This window comes from Schistocerca serialis, chromosome 2, assembly GCF_023864345.2.
Source record: "Schistocerca serialis cubense isolate TAMUIC-IGC-003099 chromosome 2, iqSchSeri2.2, whole genome shotgun sequence".
In the NCBI taxonomy this organism is placed as follows: domain Eukaryota; kingdom Metazoa; phylum Arthropoda; class Insecta; order Orthoptera; family Acrididae; genus Schistocerca; species Schistocerca serialis.
In genome coordinates, this window is record NC_064639.1 from 401,491,050 (window position 1) to 401,511,833 (window position 20,784).

The window sequence follows — 20,784 nt, forward strand, 5'->3', positions numbered from 1 at the left end:
CTGCTTGCATAAGGGCTCAGTTTGTGAAGGTCTTCCTCTTGAATAAATCACTTATCGCTTATGAAATTCTAATCATTTGTTTGTCTATACATGTACATCATATCTACCGATTTCCGTCCCATTCGGATGATTATTTCGTGGGAAGTCCTTTTTTTGTCTTAGAGTGTACATTTAGTTTTACAAACGAGTTGTTACACAATGACGGAAACATTAACAGAAGTTTTATTCTAACTCACAACCGAGTGAGGTAGTGCAATGGTAGGACACTGGACTCACATTTGGGAGGAGGACAATTCAAATCCGCGTCCGACCATCCTAATTTAGGTTTTCTGTGATTTCCCTAAATCGCTTCAGGCTTTTTGCTGGCACTAAAAAAGTCGGCATGAAGATGACACACCACAGCCAAGGCCAGATGGGAGGGGTGTGTGTGTGTGACCTGGACAGATGAGGGGGAAAAAAAGGTGGGAGGAGAGGAAAAACGAAGTGGGGTTGGGGAAACCGACGGAGGGAGAGGACTCATAACGGAGTGCAGGGCAGATGCGAGAGGGAACGTGGAAAGGTAGAGGAGGGGAATGCAAAAGTATTTGGGGGAGAGAAAGGAGGCAGAGAGAGGGCAGGTGGGGAAAAACAGGATGGAAAAGGGGGGGGGGGGGGGAAGCCTGGGAATAGGACAGAGGAAGGGAGTCTGCAGCCAGTTCTAACATGGCGTGGTGTGCTTCTTTCTTATGTTATCGTTATTGTTTTCATTGCTTGATAAGCAAACTGTGTATGCGTTAAGCTCTGGCTCATCTCAGCACAGAAGACAAGGAATGTTTGTGTCATTTAACAAAATTGTGAGTTTCGCCTAGCCTTGCTGTGTTTCGAGATGACAGATCATAGCAATACATGGCGAATGAGCTGATGGTTGTCACGCATTGTGGTAGGAAGGGTGCTCCAACACCACTGCGAGACAGGTCTTAACGTGTACCATTGAAGTCAGGGTCGTCACTGTTGCACTACACCTCTGTGGGAACGTCGTTCTATTGGGCAGCAGGAGTTCCAGGACCAACAAGCTACAGTACGGACCGAGCTTCACACTGATGTACGACACCATTCGGCCTTACATCACCTAGTTCATCAGGGATCGTTCCAATGCAGTGGGCATACTGATGATGGAATGGCCTGCCAACAGCTCCAACTTAAACCCAGTTGAAAATGTGTAGGGTTTCATGGGTTGAAGGCTAAAGTACACACACCCAACCAGGTACTGTTGAGGAACTGATTGATCCATTACGAAACATCTGGAACAATATCAACCAGGATTACATAAATTCCCTGATCCACAACAATATCCGGAGATGCAAGGCTGTCATTGACAATACAGGTAGTGTCATGTGTTCCTGACAATTCATTTAAATCAATAAAGACGTCACTAAAATCAGAACGTGTTCCTTTGTTTGCCCTGAAAATGATTTTCTTGTGCATAAAAACAAAATAACTTAATGATGCCACTGCACTAGAGTTTGCTGGCTGCATGTAAATTACTAAGGATGTCTAAAGGTTTACCTATCCCGCCAATGCTTAGGAATTAGTGAATGGCTTGTCCTTGTGAAGGGACATTTTTAAGGTGCCCAACAAAGGTGCACGTTTGGCACTGAGGGTGTTGGGATACTGGGGGCTGGGGATGTCTTAGAGGGACCCTTTGACATTTTATTCACATGTGTGTCAATGACCCCCCCCCCCTCTCCACACAGTGCACACGCCACAGGCGAGCGCAAAAAAGAAGGTTGATAACACCCTTTTCTGCTTAAATTTCGTCGAATGGTTTTGAATGTTCTATAGTGGTTCCACCCAGTGAACTAGAGCAAAATTTGTGGTCACGCTGCACTCCTAAGGGGTCTGATCATGTTTAATACGGTTGCCGCCTTGCAGTGTCCTTAGAGAAGGGCTGCAGCGTTTGGAGGTTATCAACAGCATCAAAGGTTGTCAAAAACGTTGTCCTGTCGGTCACTGTACTGCAAACTGTCGTTTTCGACCGCGAAATATGTGGACAGTATGGTTGCAAGGGAATGGGTGGTGTCATTCACGCTCTTTATTACACCTCGTGAGGCCTTTTCGTGTCGATTCTGAGCAGTGATTTGTCCGAAATGTTGACCTCGGCCGCCCATAATAAAACGCTGGGCATCGCTGTTCTGAGCTCCATCACAGACGCGCCAAGAGAGGGGTGAGACGTTGGTAAGGAGAGGTGTGACGACCTTCCCACGGTGTATCACCTCCACTGTAGCGTTGAGAGGAATTGTGCTGGAATATGGTACCAATGCGACACGTCACTAACCCACCTTACACGTCACCTGAAATTCTAACCTCTGGTCTTTTTTCATTCGTGTCGACACTTTGCTGCCTGAAGCATCGTCGAGTCAGACGGTGACGCCCCATTACAGTGGAAGTTTGGAGACACCTTCGAGCCAAATTTCGAAATTCTTCGCCATAATGGGAAAAAAAGATGGGGTTTCAAAAAGGCAGTCTTTTAATGTTGTTGCGCAATCTGTTTATTTTCTTAGTTTTAGAGAACTCATTTCACAAAAAAATTGGAAGTTTTTCTTCCAAAACGAGACCTCACGTTGGTCAATTTGGTGATCCATTTGTCCATTTCCCACTTTTCGTTTGCCTACGAAATTTCGGAAAAATCTATTGTTTTTGTTCCCCTCAAACGCTTGAGATACCGTACAATGGTACTTCTTAGAAAAAACAGGCCTGTGTTGCGGAATGTATCGGAATATATGTACACGACGAAACAGTGCTAGGATCCACAGAGGGTCAAAATTAATGTCTTTGAACTACCAAACCGTTCCTTGAGCAACTGCAATAGCGAACCTGCCAGTGATAGGCAATATTGCCCTGGCGAGGTCATGGGAGCGGGCGGGTTGCTGTGTGACGTGGCACGTGGGAGCCTCTCACGCCACGCAGCGATGGGAAGATACGGGCTGTCCCTCAGCTAATTAGCTGACGCAGTTCACTCAAGGTGTCAATGTTCCCACTGCTCTCCTCGTCGAACAAAGAACACGGCTGTGACAGGGACGCTCCAAGGTACACTCTGAATCATCTGCGACTTCCAAACTATCTGACAATGTTGCTCGAGGCTGGGGTCAGAGCTTGTCTGCAGCCTGCAGCTTTACAACAAGACGTTTTAGAGGAAACCACTCGAAGTGTTTCTTTGGTTTGTATGTTCGCAGAAAACAAGCTCTCAGTCTTCGTCTACGTATGGCCCCGTAATCATACCCTAGTCGGAAAAATAAACTTTATTAGCATGGTTGAATTCATTTCCTCCGCTATTATGTTCACTAGACTGTTCTAATAAGGGCCTCCAACCTTGCTCTGATCCTCTAATCCGTAAGGCAGTAGTTAACCACTCCTTCACTAATAATTTATGCCCTGCTGCTGTCTGGTTGCACAAAGGAACTCCCCACTCACTGGACCGTGTAGATATGTTACGCATGCCGGTTCCATTCAGCACCCTATTGGTATCAATCAAACTTCCTGGGCTATCAGTGGACAAACAGCTCATGAAGAGAGTTAAAAGGTCCGGAGTCATTTAAATATGAATATTTTAGTTTCGAAACAACACAACGGAGTTTATCTGGTTTAATGGGAACGAGCCGAAATCGTTGCTGCAACTAAATTCTTTTCCATTTACCCGTTAGCTCTCCAACATAATATAAGGCATGTCCCAAATGCTCCATCGCGAGAGGTAGACAGTGACAATGCATTCGCATTCGGGAGGACAGTTGTTCAAATCGCCGCCCAGCCATCCAGATGTAGGTATTCCGTTGTTTCCCTAAGTCACCTAGAGCAAATGCTAGGAAGGTTCCTTTTAGAAGGACACCTCCCTATTATTCCCTAGTCCGAGCAACTGCCGAGCGGTTCTAGGCCTACAGTCTGGAATCGCGAGACCGCTACGGTCGCAGGTTCGAATCCTGCCTCGGGCATGGATGTGTGTGATGTTCTTAGGTTAGTTAGGTTTAAGTAGTTCTAATTTCTAGGGGACTGATGACCTCAGAAGTAAAGTCCCATTGTGCTCAGAGCCATTTGAACCATTTGAGCAACTGCTCCGTCTCTAATGACTGCGTAATCGAGGACCCTACTATTGGCATATTTTTTTCGTTCCGTGGTTCCTTCCAACAAGACCTCATCATTAATAAAAACGTTTTGCACCACTCTCATAACTCACTTAGTTGTGTCTTTTTTTTTATCTCTACAGTATGCCCGGGAGGAATAGTGAGTATTCAAGGACATGGCGATCTTTCGAAGCAAAAAGCCTAGTAAACATGGCTCTACAATGCATACCTCAATAGTCATCAGCACTTGTCAGCAGAAGAAATGTGATCCACATAGCTCGGGCCCCAACTTTGTGTCAAAAAGACCGCGCCCAACTATAGGTGGGACCGTGATTTTCTCGACGCGCTCGAAAACTGGACTCATTTTGTATGAAAACAATGTACGGACGTCTTGCAACCAGTCCCTTGGCTGATGCCGCCTTCTTTTGTAAATTTTTAGAATTGTTTAGAAAGGACAATATCAAACTACAACACATGGTGTTACGAAACCTTCCGAGAACGCAAAGTACAGTGACAAGCGCGCGGAGGGCCGCACAAGGTTGGAAACAAAGGATGAGTCGAGAAATAATTAAAGAATAAGAACTAGTTGACAGATTCGGGTTCTTTTTGTCACGAACAAACCGCTACTCTACCCATAGTTTACACGCCAGTCTTATTTCGACGTATCTAAAGGTTCAGTCGCGAATTGAAGCATCCAAATAATTACATAAACGAAAGAAACCTTGTAGTAACAATTTGCTGCACACAGAGGAACCGAAATCTGTAAACAGATTTCGGCTGCCGTCATTTCGAGAGAAATTAATAAACTTTTCAGTCTGGCGGCAGTCGTGAAAATGATTCAGGTTCAAACCGAGCATCTTCTTGGTCTTGAGGCGCACACGAACCCAGAAAGGTCTGCCGTCCCAACAGGAGAGACTGCGCCACGTTAGGAAACTTCTGGTGCAAAAAGGAAGCGGCCTATTCTATGGCGCAGGAGGCGGCAGCTAGACCCTTAACCATCCAGAAAGTTGAATTACTTTTTTCAGCCGTCAGCACACTAGTGTGAGGTGCCGACCAGCTAACAAAACCCCATTCTGGAACGTCCTCTCGGTAGGTCCACCAGTTGCTGTCTCGCCCGCGACCGCCTATTGTCCATAGGTACGCTCCGCCATACGACGGTAAAGCTTACGGTTCGTGACTTCGGGCACAGTCTAATAATGATGCTCGGATTTGATTGCCGTCTCGTTGGTTTGCCTCTGACTCTGAGCACTATGGGACTTAACATCTGAGGTCATCAGTCCCCTAGAACTTAGAAGTACTTAAACCTAACTAACCTAAGGACATCACACACATCCATGCCCGAGGAAGGATTCGAACCTGTAACCGTAGCGGTGGCGCGGCTCCAGACTGTAGCGCCTAGAACCGCTCGGCCACTCCGGCCGGCAAGGTGTTAAAGTATGCGCTTTAGAGCCCATGTTTACCGGACCCTTTTCTTCTGTTTTGCTCCATATTACCTCCTCTTAAAATAAGGAAAGAACTTGCAGTAGAAGAGATTTGTTTCACAGTGTCGAAGTTGAAGAAGTGCTCATAGCTTCTAAAGTGTGTGTTGTAGAACCCGAGTTTACTGGACTTTTTAGCTTCGAATGATCGTTCCTGCAATATCCCTGAATATTGGCCGTTCCTCTTGGGAAACCTTGTATACTGCATGGACCACAGGAAATAGCCGCGTACCGAGATAATGAACATAACGGACATTCTCCTGTCCCTCCAAACGTATCGGGTCACACTGTTAAGTCTTTCCGCATGTCTCGAAGGATTTTTCGAAGCGTAGAGGTGTTCATTATCACGGCAAGTATGTCTGACAGCACAGGAACTTGCGTTTTCCGTTTAATTCGCTTTTACCAAGGCGACATCGACATCGTTGGAACATACGATCACTATCACGAGAGGGAAACCAGTAAGTACCTGCCTTGTTTAGTCGTCCGCGTTCCACAACACCAGCTGACGACTGCTACCTACTAATTACGGATCGCAGGCACGCACAGAAAAATGCAGCAGAACTGTGCGTTACTTTTCTAGAGGCAACTGGAAGGGCTGTGTCGACTCAGACAGTACGCAACCTTTTCCATGCGATCAGTCATCCTAGGCGTAATTTGGAACAACAGTACAAACACCCACTAAAGAATCAAATCAAACATTCAACAGTGCTCTACATCATCACCACCACCACCACACACCACTGCAGAGCGCGAAGAAAGTGAGCAAGGGAACTTCTGGATTGGAACCTAGATCATTGGTGTGGTTCTTCTCACCAAAGAGTGGAAAATTTGCCTGATGTCAGATCGTCGTAGAAGACTGTCGACGTGACCACACATCAACGCACATCTTAGGGATGTCCAGAGTTCAGCAGGCAGGTGTGTCAGTCATGTTTTGCGTCAGTATCGTTTACAGAGAAGTCACTGTCAAAGTTAATTCGTGGACTGTGCCATATCAGGACAGGATCTTCTTCCGTACTGCCCAGTCCTGTGGCCAACTCTTGTCTCTGGATACGATAACGCAAGAGCACACGGCAACCGCTTCGTGAACACCTTCATCCAGGAGGCGGGAATTAATCGAATGGACTGGACTGCGGCATCTGCTGTCATGAACCAACCCTAGTCACTGGACGACTTAAGGATGGCCACCATCCAACAGTGGGGCAGCTTCGAGCAGTAACAGTACCAGTCAGCCTCGAGCAGTAACAGTACCAGGACTCAGTGCGTGTGTACGTACAAAAACTAAAGGGAGTGGACTATCCGCCAATCGAAAGAAGCGTCAATTTACAAGGGTAAACTTGCCATTGAAGGAGTGCTAAGGTAGAGTATGCTGAACCAAGTTGACAGTATTGTATTACTAACCTCATCTCTCTCCTCACTGCAACTGAATCAGCTGGTGAAAGTAATAGAGTTCCTATTCAACATAGCAAACAGCTCATACTGTATCAGAACCACGAATAAACAGTACGCATTATTTGTGTGGACCAAGAGGCATGACGAGACAGAGGCATGAGAAGTCCGAGTAATTGGCAACGAATAGAGTAAAGGATGGAACACGAAAAAGCTGCATTAGATCTGGGTATCTAAATGCTGTAGTCAGAGATGTAGCCAAGCGCGAATGGAACAAGGACTGGGAGACTGAATATGTGCATAACGGCATTTGCTGTAGACACCTACATATACTGAAGGCGCAATCGCATACTGAAAAGTAGAAAATGAAACGTAACTCCACCAGTAAAGCGAACAGGAAGTGGTTCGTAATGGCCACTTACTGACTGAAATTAGGCCACGGCTGCTACTGACATCACCTCCGTACAATTCACGTCATACCAACACTACAATGTGTTTATGGGCAGATCCAGGATGTTAACCAATATTTTTGCTTCCCTAGGCACAGAAGCGAACTGGACTGGCTACTTACAGAACTGAGTGATTGAAACAAGAGCTCCCTCTAATTTGCTGACGCTCTTTGGTCCAATGAATATAGATTTTTATAAGCTGCCCGAGAAATTTCTGCAAGTTGACATTACATTGCAGTCGATGAACTTTGTGTATTACATTATAGTCGATGAAGAGATTTTCGTCACTGTGTTTATTGAAATGAAATTTTGTTTTAGATTACTAATACGTTTGTGGAAAGCGGAAAGGCAGCTCTGTAAGTTTGCACTGGCTATAATGCTTAGAAAGGGTATTGTTTGAGCAAACGGACACTTTTATAAATAGAACAATGCCTACTGACATTAACAAACTAAAAGTAGTGTACATTAGAATGTCAGTGGTGTTTGGCTCTGAGCACTATGGGACTTAACATCTGTGGTCATTAGTCCCCTAGAACTTAGAACTACGTAAACCTAACTAACCTAAGGACATCACACACATCCACGCCCGAGGCAGGATTCGAACCTGCGACAGTAGTAGTCGCGCGGTTCCGGACTGAGCGCCTGAACCTCAGTGGTGTTTATCACAGGCGTCTAGTGCGAGTCGTTGGCGAAGTATCGTATTTTGAAAAATTTCCACGCGGACGCTTTTTTGTGCCATTCAACCTGCGTAGTTGCTTGGTGCGATGTTTTTATGTTTGCTTAAATGTGCTTGTGTGTTCCTTGAACGCACTGCGACTTGCTAGTCAGTTATAGTGCGTGACAGTTCAAGCAGTAGGTCGTGATTGGACGATAGGATTTACCAATGCAGGAAAAGCGGACAAGCTCGTGGTGTACGGAGAGTGTAGGAAGAATGCAGTTCGTTCTTGTACGGTGTATGGGCAAGATATCCCGACAGGAGTCAGCCACCTCGGCAATTATTTATCAGCCTCTTCAACCAGTTTCGTGAGAGTGGTAGTGCAACACGGAGATGACGTAACAGGAGGAACCAAGTGAAGGTGAAATTAAAATTCTTGCTGCTGTTGCAGTTGATCTGCACTTTAGATCCCGCGCAATCGCATGAGGAAGTGACGTGAGTCAGGCAAGTGTCCTACGCATTCTTCATCGACAGGTTCCATCCCTATCACTTCTCTCTCCATCAAGAGCTGTGTGGAATTTCTGTACATGGGCACTAAGACAGGATACTCCAGATGTATGATGTATCTTGGTTAGTGTTGAAGCCACATTTACCAATCACGGTCAGGTAAACTGCCGAAAAACGCGCTTTTGGTCTGTTGACTACCACCGTTGGCTTCGTCGGGTGGAACGCCGGCGTCCATGTAGTACAAACGTGTGGTGTGGGATAATGAGCCAACAGCTCATAGGCGCGTTTGTCAGAGTCGGAACACTGAACGCGCACAAATATCGCATCTTCCTAACAGAGCATCTTCCACCGATGCTAGAAGACGTTCCTCTACAGACTAAGAGGAACCTGTGGTACCGACATGATGGCTGTCCGGTGCATAGTGCACTAAGTACTACAGCATGCCTTCACAAATTGTCTCCAAATCGTTGGAATGGACGTAGAGCCGGCCGATGTTGCCGAGCGGTTCTAGGCGCTTCAGTCTGGAACCGCGCGATCGCTACGGTCGCAGGTTCGAATCCTGCATCGGGCATGGATGTGTGTGATGTCCTTAGGTTAGTTAGGTTTAAGTTGTTCTAAGTTCTAGGGGACTGATGACCTCAGATGTTAAGTCCCATAGTACTCAGAGCCATTTGAACCATTTAAACCATTTGAATGGACATAGAGGGCCTGTCCTTGACTGGCGCGTTTCCCAGATTTGACACCTGTAGCATTTTTTTCTGCGGTGGAAGCTGAAAGACGCTTTCTACAAGGATATATCAACTACACTCAATGATATGCAAGGACGTATTACTGCATCCTGCTCGGACATCTCCTGTGAAATGCTAGCATGTGTTTGGCAATCGTTGCGCACCAGACTGGAATCGTGTATTGCCACTGCCGGTGGTCATTTTGAACACAATTTGACTGGACAATTGTCTCGTTACTGGTCGGAATCCATATAACCAGTGTATACACTTATGTTGTTCTTTAGTATGTAAAGTACGTTTGCACAAAAAATCAGCTTTCTAAGTATTACTACAATCTCTTGATTGGCAAATAATATGAACCCCATTACCAATCCATTCTGTGAAAATCGCACATCATCAGCAATTTCCATTTCCGCGATATTTGTGAAAGTCTTAGGTGATTCGCCCTCTCTCGACCGCCTTGTGGACAGTGTGATGATGAGGATCCAAGAATTTGGAGCAATACAGCATTGAAAATGCCTTGCTGGGAACCAAAGACGTGCACATTCGAACAGATTGCCTTCATTTCCATTATTCTTTAGAGTCATAGTAAGGTATTGTTTTCTTTCATAAGCCTTATTATTTCATTTTCTGCTAGTCTTCAGTGTGAACACACGTGTGTATAGATATGCAGGCGGTCCACAAAAATTTTAAGCATTTCATTATCTGCATGATGTTCGCACATGTCCCATTGATATCGTTGGAACCCACTGAAACGTCCCCCACGAGATTCCATCTTAGGCACCTCCCGTTTTCTTTTATATATCAGTGCCCTTCATCGTGTAACATTACTAGACTCCAAATTTTTTTCGTTTGCAGATAATGCAAAAATTTCGAAATAACATATCAAATACGAAACTTCCTGGCAGATTAAAACTGTGTGCCCGACCGAGACTCGGACTCGGGACCTTTGCCTTTCGCGGGCAAGTGCTCTGGCAGAAGTAAAGCTGTGAGTACCGGGCGTGAGTCGTGCTTCGGTAGCTCAGTTGGTAGAGCACTTGCCCGCGAAAGGCAAAGGTCCCGAGTTCGAGTCTCGGTCGGGCGCACAGTTTTAATCTGGCAGGAAGTTTCATATCAGCGCACACTTCGCTGCAGAGTGAAAATCTCATTCTGGATATCAAATACGGTTTTAGAAAGATCGCTTACTGAAATTTTCATGACATTCAGAAATAGTTCCTAGCCAATTCTTTGTCACTAAACCACATGCAATTCAGAATTTTTAAGAGGTTTCTCGCTGGTATATGCCCAAAACATGACGATAAGCGGATGGAAAAATTCATCAGTATTAAATTCTTAGGCATACAGCTTCATAATATATTCAACTGGCAAGATCATACCAAATAACTACAAACAAATCTCTACTTACAATGTGAATGTTGTTAGACACAAGTGATATAAAAATAAAAAGCTAGCATACTTTGCATACTTTCATTCCACATTGTCAAAGGAGGATTATTTTTTGGGGTAGCTCATCGACCCAAGATGAAATTTTCCGAATCCAGAAAGGTGTAATACGAATTATTTGTGGTGAAATCTCAATAACACTCTGCAGAGACCTGTTTAGAGAACTATGGATACTAACTACTGTTTCCAAATATACATATTCCTTAAGGGTATTTCCCTTTAAAAATGTACCTGTTTTTCAAGCCAATAGCTCTGTTCACGGAATCAATACTAGAGATAAGAATAATATTCGCATGGGTTTCGTGTCACTTACTTTGCTCCAAAAAGGTGTCCTTTACTAGGAACACACACTTTCACTAACTTGCCAGTAACCATAAAAAGTTTAGCTACTGATAAAGTTCAGTTTAAGTGGAGCCTAAAGAATTTATTGGTGACAAACTCCTTCTATTCCATTGATGAATTTCTTAGCAGAACCTACTCATGTCTATATGTTACTAATACAAGTATTACGTACAAACTGACTTCCGTACAAATTAAATGCAGTAATGTGATCATTGTAAATAAGTGTTGTAAAATGATTTTTTGCAACTTGATGATGCATGGATGCAATAGACTAAGGATTATCATACGCACCTCAGTGTATTGAAGGTTTACATGTATTGTGACAAATTTGCTATCATCTTTTAAATAAAAGTATGTTTAAGATTTCCTGGCTTATTCCAAATCCGTGAGGACCATTTCACGTGGGATCTGTGGAAGGTACTTTAGCATATCTGTTTGTGTTTCTAAATTTGTGTAGTGTATTCTTGTTTTCTGACGTGTTTTACATAATGGAGAGTCTTCTCACTTTAGATCTATGGAACGAAAGTACATCGAATCTAATCTAAAGAAAGGGGCCCTGACTGGAGACTCCTATAGCTCTGAAGCATTTTTCCCCACCAGGGCTCACTGTAGTCTAGAGGACATGAAATTACAACCATACTACAGTGTTCTTATCTACAATATATAACAGCAAATTAAAAAAATGCTATTACATAAGTTTCGGAAATGAAATGATACACTCGTAACAAGAAAGTAAATATAGCTATATGCGAAGGAAGCTGCATGTACTTTCCGTTTCCTTGGTCTCACTGACAGTCTTTTCTGTTCACTTATTGTCTTTGGTGTGCATACCGTACTGCTCCATGTTACCTAAGTCGTGCACTCAATACACTTTTCGTTTATTAGGGTTCCGTGCCTCAATCTGTAAAAACGGAACGCTTATAGGATCGCTGTGCTGTTCGTCCATCCTTCTGTCTATCCGACTGTTAAGAACCCTTTCCCGCAGCAAAGGGTAGACGTATCACGTTCATATTTGTGACTCATACTAAGATCTAGGGTCCCTTGGCTGCGTAAAAATTGTAAAATTTTAAGTCAATGCAGTCAGAAGATACGGCCATTTATGTAACATATTTTGACATTCGAAAATTCACTCATCAAAAGCAACAGGGTGCTTGCATTTGACCTAGAATCTTGAAATCTTGCAAGAAGGAAGGTTTCACAATACGACTAGAGCAAAAAATTCGAAAATTGGTAATTTGTAACTATATCACTGGAAAAAATTTTGTCATTTATTATCAGACTGTCTGTCCGTTCGTTTATTAAGACTTATCAAGTTGAAATTTACGTCACATACTAAAGTCTGTACTCCACTGGTCACATAAATGTTAGCTTCTAAGTGAATACAATCAAAAGGTACGGCCATTTATGTTACATATTTTGATACTCGCAAACTCATTCATTAAAATCTATGAGGTACTTCCCCTTGATGTAGGATCATGGAATTTGGCAAGAAGAAAGGTTTCACAGTACAAGTGAAGGAAAAAAAAACCAGAAAAATATTAATTTGTAATTATATCATCCGAATTTTTTTTCCTTTGTCATTTATTATTCGACTTCGAACATGAAATTAAAACATTCTCGAAAGTTGGAATTCCTGGGACCGATGTGTAAGCAGTATCAATGCCGATAACAGGCAAAAATCGTCTAGGTTCCCGATTCCCGGAATGGGTAAACTGTCTATATACATAATTAAGGTCGTACGGAACTCTTTTTTCTTTTCGTTTATTACCTTTGGTGTACATTCTAAGCGACCTCAGAAATGCTCATCTATCAACCATGTGTGCTGAGCACCCCCTTGTGAGGCGCTGAGACCTGGACATCATACGCTAAACAAGAACGTAAGCTCAACACCTTTCATCTACGGTGCGCACGAAACATTCTTGGCATAACATGGAGGCACCATGTGACAAATGAGATGGTCCTGAATACTGCGAAACTACCGAGTATTAGCGTCACTAAACGTCGCCTGCGGTGGGTTGGGCACTTACATCGTATGAATCACATTCGTCTTCCCCGACGCACACTACTGCGCCTTACAGATCGCGTCAAACGCGATATGAACGCTTTTAATATTGAATGTGACATATGGGAGGAGCTCGCCGAAGACTACTGCAGATGGAGGAAATTCGTCAAGGTTGGCAGCAAGTTCCACGACGGCGCCTGGCTCAACGACTTAGCTTTGAAACGAGCTTGTAGACAAGCGCCACCGACGAACCCCTCCTTCTAGGTGATACATACTTGCCCCACCTGTGAGCACTAAGTGGCCTCTCGCATTGCACCCCTGAGTCACCATCGAAAGTGCCTGCCTTTCCGCCAGAAAGTGCAGAACGTAAGACGTACATCTGATAATTAAGATACATGTGATTAGGTACATACGGAAAGCGTAGTAGCTGACAACTGATCATAATAACACACACAGTAACATGTAATAAACACAATCCCTTTAGATTATATAGGGAAGAAGATTAGAACAGAGAAAAATATATTTTTATTTTTTCCGGAACAGTCTGTTGTCGACAAACCCCGCCTCCTCCCCTTCTACATGTTGTATTGCAAAATTTTTGCCGGGAAAAAAATTAAGATGGTGAAGAGGAACCATTTTTGCAAAGCAAAAATTCAGATCAGCGAGCATGGGTCACTTGTCCCGCGTGCAAATAGGTGGTAGACCTGTCACACTGGGAATCGCACCCGATATGTCCTTGCAGCAGTTGCGTTGGTCGCATTTCTAGCATATTTTGCTATTTTCAGACATTATCGGTATTTTTTGCTGTTTCTGCATTTTCCGCCTATTCCACAAACACCTCATTACTTCTATCGGGATTGTGCTCCATAGTTGGTTCAACGTCAAGAGGCGCTTAATTTGGGTTACTATTTTTTCTTTAATTTCTGTTAATTTTAAAAGTGACTGATCAATTCCTTCAACTAGGATTTCACTAGAGATCACAAAGTCATCCCTTAGGGGCGGAAATTCACGTCGTGTTGGACATTTCAGTAGCTTGCAAGTGCCTTATTACTTGTATTATCGGGACTGTACGCCAGGATTTCAAATTAGAGGTCAATTTTCGCTAATTAAACCATTTTATTCATTTTACTATCTTTACTTTCACTTATAAGTATTCTGCGCCACACTGGGAACGTTAATTTGCCATTTTATCCATAGGAGCATCGGGATGCAAGCGAATACTACTTACAGACTCTCTCTCTCTCTCTCTCTGACACACACACACACACACACACACACACACACACACACACAATTTCCGAAAAAAAAAAAAAAAAGATGCTGATGTATAATTCGCCAGTACGTTGGAGCATGCGTCATAAATAATCAGTTTTCAACTGTTTTACGACGGGGACAACCAAAAATAGTTTCACATAGACGTGAAATATGGGAAGTAACCCATTTGGACCCCACATCAATTATTTTCGCAGATGAAAATCTACTTGATGCTTATCGAAAGTTGAGAGGTTCGAATACTGCTTCAGTTATGATCAGTTTCGGTTGGTCTCTTCATATTCACATCTAATAAGTGATTAGAACCTGTTGCCCTGATTATAGTTACAGTTCTGTCCCACCCTTCTGTCGATGTATAGTGACATACTAAATGGCTAACCGGCCGGTGTGGCCGAGCGGTTAAAGGCGCTACAGTCTGGAACCGCACGACCGCTACGGTCGCAGGTTCGAATCCTGCCTCGGGCATGGATGTGTGTGATGTCCTTAGGTTAGTTAGGTTTAAGTAGTTCTAAGTTCTAGGGGACTTATGACCACAGCAGTTGAGTCCCATAGTGCTCAGAGGCATTTTACTAAATAGCTCGAGGTCCCAGCTGCTGTATTGTGTAGATGTGATGACTGTCGAGATGGTGGTGAGAAAGTTTCTGATCCGATAACATCTACGTCAGTGCAGTCTTTGGTGGACGATAGTCAAGTATAAAAATGATAAGCACCATTTTACTGCTAACTACAGAAAGTCGTCCCTTAAATGCAGCCGGCCAGGGTGGCCGAGCGGTTCTAGGCGCTACAGTCTGGAACCGCGCGACCGGTACGGTCGCAGGTTCGAATCCTGCCTTGGGCATGGATGTGTGTCATGTCCTTAGGTTAGTTAGGTTTAAGTAGTTCTAAGTTCTAGGGGACTGATGGCCTTAGAAGTTAAGTCCCATAGTGCTCAGAGCCATTTGAACCTTAAATGCACTTCTGTTTTCTTCTGAATGAAAATCACATAGGAAAATGTACAAATGGTTCAAATGGCTCTGAGCACTATGGGACTCAACTGGTGAGGTCATTAGTCCCCTAGAACTTAGAACTAGTTAAACCTAACTAACCTAAGGACATCACAAACATCCATGCCCGAGGCAGGATTCGAACCTGCGACCGTAGCGGTCTTGCGGTTCCAGACTGCAGCGCCTTTAACCGCACGGCCACTTAAAATATACAATATAATCATATATGCTGTCTTTCGTGACGCATTTTATCCCTTCGTTGTTGCAACATACAGAACCACACAATTTTGTGCCACTGACTGCTTATGCGCCGCAAATACTTTACGAACTTGTAAATAAAGAAAAATAACGAATCAGGAACGAAACGAAACTTCAAAGCGCATCAGAAACTTCAGCGGTTTCTAATAGACTTTTTCAAATGAAGAGTTCTAAACGTGAAATTGATAGTTATAAATTTATGTAACTAGGAAAGACAAACATAACGCGTCTACAATATCGTTTAAAGCCAGCAATGTACACAACTGCTTTTGCGGAGAAGTTTTCATAGAAAATGTGTTTTACAACAAAAGGGAGAAATAAAAAATCAGTGTTTTAAATTTAGTCTTCAACAACTTACTCACAAGATGGTGTCGTTGCTAGTATCTGGAAAAATAGGAGACCACGCACACCATGCAGCTGTCCCCAAGAATCGCCGGCAGCGGAAAACAACGGATCGCATGCGACGTCAGAGCTGTTATAGGTTTCCGTATCCCTTTAGCTGAATGCCGGGACGTGTTACACAACAGCTCAGCATTGTCCAAGTTATTCACTGCACTTTTCTACAAGGAACCAAAATAAGAGAATGAAGCTAGAATTATTTAAAATTTCTTGGTAACTTAAAACTGCGTGCTGGAACAGGGTTCGAACCCGAAGCCTCACTTATCGCGGGCAGTGCTGTCCAGACATGACTCACGACCCGCCCTCACAGGTGTGACGTATGGTCAGAACTGAGGGTGTGACGGCGGGCTGGCAGTCAGCCATGGATAGCTCAGTCGACAAGAGCAGTGCCCGCTAAAAGCAAGTCGCCGGGTTGGAGTCCTGTACCAGCACACACTTTTAAACTTCCAAGACGTTTCAGGGACGAAATAGCTGGAAAGGTAGTCCCACTCGTTTTTAATTCTTGAGAAAGAATTGGTGCGTTACAAGTACGACATACAAAAAGAAGGGCGTCACTGTCGTTAATTGTGGTAGGTAGCGTGGAAAAATTACGTTACACCTTTACACTACTGACGTTCCTCTACATAAATATCGTCAAGACAGGAAAATTTCCGGTCTGCTGACCTAAATTTAAGGTGTGTGTATTTGCGTTCAGATATTATGACAGTGGAGCCGTTACGTAAATACCGTTCAAAGGAGAACAATACACGCCATGACGCGGAAGTCAAATGCCTTTTTCTTTTTTTTCAACTAGCTCTGGCCCCTCTTGCAGCTTATATCTTGGCGAATTAAATAGATGTAAAATTTGCAGTGTGGGATAAGCAGTTCGATGAAGCCTTACGTCTTAAGAGTTTATTTTAGAACTATATTGTTGTTTTATCAAAAATGTGCGTGAAATCTTATGGGACTTAACTGCTAAGGCCATCAGTCCCTAAGCTTACACACTACTTAACCTAAATTATCCTAAGGACAAACACAGACACCCATGCCCGAGGGAGAGCTCGAACCCCCGACGGGACCAGCCGCACAGTACATGACCGCAGCGCCACCAAAGACCGCTCGGCTAATCCCGCGCGGCGTTGTTTTATCAATTGCCTGGTGATCGTATTGTAATTTCATATCGATACTATTTGCAGCAGATTAGAAATATTGTGCAACGCTCTCGGAAGATAGAAGATCCAAATTATTGGCGGCAGTAATAAGGCGACGTATTGCCTGTTGGCTTTTGTCTTGGAATCTCCAGATGATGCTTGTTTAATGACATCTCTGATGTTTAGCCATCACGAGTGGCTTCCTTTGGCAAAGGTTCAGCCGCCATTCCTACTGGCGACTGGAGTCGAGCCCAGTACCAGAGACTCGCTGCACTTGTCGCGCCAATGTCTCCCTGGTCACTGCTGCTGTGGTTTGCCCTTGCTTCTTACAATGGTCGTTTGCTGCAGCGATCCAGGATCCGTTTGCCTTGCATTTTTCTTTCTTTTTTTATTAAAACTATTGTCACGTTTGTGTATTTCTATGTCGTTTCTGAACAAACGGACACGATAGGTCTTACCATGGCGAAAACCTGCGTGTCGGCGAATTTTGGTATGTAGTCGGTCCCAAACTGTCCGTGCTCCACCACGGCCGATTTCGCCTCCTATCCCAAACGGAAATACTATTTGTGTGCAGTGATACCGGTACTGATCGATCGTCCAGTCATTCCCACATACTTTATACTTTTTCACATGTACGAGGCATGCGGCGTACTCCTGGCGTTACGAGTTGGTTCCCGTTGTACTTTGCCGGTCTAGGGCACTCTCCGATATCCTTGGTCGGTTTTTAAAAAGTCTTTAAGCTGTGTTTGCGCAACATACGGCCGATTCTCTCTTTCACTCTGCGGATGAGTGGCACAAAGGTCGTACTCCGCACTTCTTCTCCCGACGAGTCACTTCGCCGGGTGTTACTTTTCGTGACACATTTTATGCAACTGATGGAGTAACCGTTGGTTCTCATAACGCATTCCAGATGTTGCATCTCGCGCCCTAGGTGTTGCGGCATCTCACACACGTTTCGATTTTGTTTATCATTCCTCTTTGGTGGCTCGAATTATGATTAGAAAGTTTGCGCAAGTAACAGTTCATGAGTGTCGGTTTTCGATGCACGCTGTTGACCACGTTCTCGTCATTCCTGCTACCCAGCACATCTATAAAAGATAGCTGCTGGTCCTATTCTGCTGTCATAGAAAATTGAATTTTGGTGTGGAGACTGTCGAGCTGTCTTCGAAAGACGCCGAGCTTTCCTTGCACGGCTCCACACGAAGGAGATGTCGACTCACTTGTGCCACACTTTAGGTTAACTAGGTGTCAATTCCAATACCTGTCTCTCGAAATGTTCCGAGAAGAAACTTGAACCATTGCGACACCTCCCAGTTATTCGTAGAAATCGCCATTCTACATAAAGTAGTTTGTGGTAAGACATGATTGAAAGAGCTGGTAGGCGTCGCCATGGTTAACCCACAAACCTGACAGTTGTAAATTTCTTTATGGAGCATTTCGAAAGACAGGCGCTGGACTTGACTGACACTTTGTAAACCTAAGCTGTGCATCGTATGGAGCTATGATGAGGAACAGCTCGTGGCTTCCTAAGAAATCTCAACAGGCTCCATACCAACATTAAATTTAATATGCAGGCAGAAAAGGATCAACAGTTAACCCATCTCGAAATGCTGATTACGAGGAATGATGTGAACCTGGGTCAAAAAAGAATATGAGCAAATCGAGGTCAACTAGCGTTAATGTTACTATCTCGTTAGTATGTGCAGGTAACTGGGGGAGAAGCATGGCGGTAATGAGGAGGGAAAAGCTATTAGAAGTTGACGCGCCCGGTACATATAGTCCACGGTAGCGGGCTCAACTCCTTTCTGTCAGTAGTAATGGAGGATGAATCTTTGACACTGTGAGATACTCGTGCTGAGGGAAAAGTCAGGAAAATCATTAAAAAAATAAATAAAAAAAGGACGTCGGCTGAAGATCCCGAGATAGAAGCCAACAAACAACGTTCAACAATTTTATAATAATAAAATGTTTGCTTTTTAAAGCCATATCGTGAGCCTTCGATTTGTTACCTTCATCCTATTGTATCTGATCAATAGTATCTTCTGGGTAACAGCAATTTCGAATGAACGTTAAATTATAACTTCCCAACCTTAGACAGGCAAGTGGGGGCGTCGTTTAATAAATGGGGCGATTTAGTGACCTGGGGGATGGTTCAATAGGAGCGACAGGGTAATTTTCTAAGGGAACAGTACAGTTAGAAACATTTCACCGCTCCATGTAGTTGGCACTTCTCCTCAGAATTTTTTGGAGATCCTTCAAAATACAGATATGGCAGTGGCAACAGAGCTGAAACGATATCACGACCAGACTTTCCGTTTCGATGAATTACTTCCTATGTAAGCACAGTGGGTGGTATTACGAGTGTTGTCTACTGCTGCTGGTATAAAGATCCACTAACTGCCACGCGATTGCAAAATGAAAGGATTTCTACCGCAGTTGTCAACAATTTACATTGGTGGATGAAAATGCTTGCCGCTCAGCTCCATGTAGTTCTTTTTTTTGTTAATAGCCGCTAAGTTTCTAAAAGGATTGCACTTTGGACTTTAAAACACAGTATCAGCTTTAGGATAAGTAACGTAATTAAATGTAAACAGATATTCGACCTTTGGCTGGCGTTTATCCCCCTGTTTTCAGGACTTGGCAGATTTATTTTATTTTTTGTTTTGGGCCCCGTTGCCTTTCCTGTCTCCATAGTCGTCACTTAACCTAAGGGAGGGAAGTCGTCAGGCCCTCTCTGTCTGTGAATCGTACAAACTTTGTTCTGTGTTTTATCATCTTTTAACTGTTGAGTATCGCACTTTCTGGAGCGGTCATTGGGAACCATTCCATTACTTGCCTAAACGAGCATGGAACACCACTTATAACCTCAAGTTGGCCCGTGTCGTTAGTACACCGCGCGGATTCGTTGCGGGTAATGGCTAGCCTCGCTGATCACAAGCTAGCGCACTGGGCGTTATGCTATGCGAGCAACTCTTACACGGCACAGGAACTGTACTTCAAAAACGTGCCGGTATCACTACTCTTGCTCTGTAGTTAAAGGAAGTACAGGTTTTTTAAATACTGCATTACTGCTAGCGTGAGTACTCTCAAGACCCAGCTAAAAATCAACAGTATAATTTCAACAAAAATTAATTGGACATCAAATCATAGACACAGGTAATACATACAAGGAGAAAACAGCTCACATCAGCTGCAGAAAACTGATTTGGTCCAACGCATCATGGTAGCCAACCTTCGTGGGTTTGAGATGTACAAAACGAAAGGAGTCCTAAACATGCCTTTTTTCATTTTTTGTGTCATCAGTCTTCTGACAGATTTGATGCGGCGCGACATGATTTCGTTTAATGTGCCCATCTCTTCACCTTAACTAGCGTCCTCCATTATTTGTTGTATATGCTTCTACTGCGACGATTTTAGCGTTCCCTGTAGTACCATGAAAGTTATGCCCTAATGTTTTGATGGATGATTTCGTCCTTTCCGTTAGTGTTTTCCACATCTCTGACGCTGTGGAGGACCTTCTAACTTCTTATCTTATCAGTACACTAAATTTTCAGCATACGCCAGCGGCCTTGCCGCTGTAGTAACACCGATTCCTTTCAGATACCAAAATTGAGCGCTGGCGGGCTTGGCTAGTACTTGGATGAGTAACCGTCCGGGT

At 43.9% G+C, this 20,784-nt stretch overlaps 1 protein-coding gene and 1 non-coding gene across 6 annotated transcripts in view; one reads left to right on the forward strand and one right to left on the reverse strand.

Moving 5' to 3' along the window:
* LOC126457234 (protein PALS2) overlaps positions 1-20,784 on the reverse strand; it is a 341,045-nt gene that overhangs the window by 96,909 nt on the left and 223,352 nt on the right. The window lies entirely within an intron of this gene.
* Trnas-cga (transfer RNA serine (anticodon CGA)) lies at positions 10,308-10,382 on the forward strand. The gene has a single exon. It is a non-coding gene; the product is annotated as a tRNA-Ser (tRNA).